We start from the raw sequence: 1,467 nt of genomic DNA, 5'->3' as shown, positions 1-1,467 counted from the left end.
GCTGCTGTTGTTGTTGTGGTTGTAATATTTTATATTGTAATTTATAAGTTTCGGTTTTACGCACATATTTTATTAAACCCACTTTATGTAGAGTTTCGCTTTAGTTCCAAAGTTGAAAGAAACTACATCGCAACGGCTACAACAACAATAATAACAACAACAACATTGCAAGTAACAAACTATAATTCAAGAAAAAAGTTCATCTTAAGCAATATAATAAATTTATACAATATTATAAATGTATAAAATAAGAAGAAAAAAATGTATATATTCAATAAAAATAAAAAAGAGAACCATATGAAAAATAAATATTTTTAGAAGGATATAAAAAGATTTTTATATATCTTCTGCTTATTTGTATATTTGTTTAGAAGGGGTCTCCTTGCTGCAACTTAGCGTTTGCGTCCGTCCGTCCGTCTGTCGCAGTGTCTTAGAGTTGTTTACTTTGTATATGGATTTGCTGTGTTATTTATATGCATAAATTATTTATGCGGTATTACGAGCATAAAAATAAATAAAATAAATTGAGTAAAGAAACTAAAGCCGATTAGAAAGATACCGAACCGAACCGAAATAAAATAAAATCAACGCACCCGCCGCAATCTCAAGTACGAGACGCTTTCTGTACCCGCACAGAAATGCATTGGGCACAACAGTTCCGATGCCAATGCAGAGATACGATTTTCAATTACTTTCTATAAATCAACGTGGGTAATGAATTGTAGTTACATATCTATACAAATAAATACTATCTACTATTTATATGCATTTATGTAAAGTAATTTGTTGCAAATAAGTTCAGTTCGAGATAAAAAATATATTTATTTAATCTCATTGTGTATAATTTTTTTTTGATTTTAGTTGATTGTTGCTGATTATATATTTTTAATATATTCTATAGAGAAATACAATATATTATTTCGATTAAGTAAAGAAATATGACTTTACATTACATATCAAGACCACAATTTCACCAGCAACTATCTATGCTCTATATACAGATAGTTTCAAAGAAATGTTAAATGAAAGTATATTTTAAAGCCATCTATAAATCAATATTAATTTAGTTCAAAACAGTAAGATAATGTTATATATAAGATATAATTTCTTGCAATATATAATATATAATTAATATATATATATATAAAAGTTCAATATATATATGTATATTCAATATATACTGATAGCCACAAAAATAAACAGGCGGAGGTGAAATCTATTTTCCCGAAATATGTAATATGAGGACAACACGTTGAAAGTCAAAGATCGCACATGAAACCTATAAAACTATAACAAGCAAAGATCCATATAATGCTGTCTCAAAATTGACGATGATGATAGTATGTATGGTATATGAATCGTATACAGTACCATCTCACTAACGATGATGGTACGTTGTATATATGGTATATATACAAATAATACCACTTGAGATGTTATGGACGTATAAAAGAATTTTATATCTGT

The sequence above is a fragment of the Teleopsis dalmanni genome, chromosome 1 (assembly GCF_002237135.1).
Source record: "Teleopsis dalmanni isolate 2A chromosome 1, ASM223713v2, whole genome shotgun sequence".
Lineage (NCBI taxonomy): Eukaryota > Metazoa > Arthropoda > Insecta > Diptera > Diopsidae > Teleopsis > Teleopsis dalmanni.
This window is presented reverse-complemented; position numbering follows the sequence as displayed.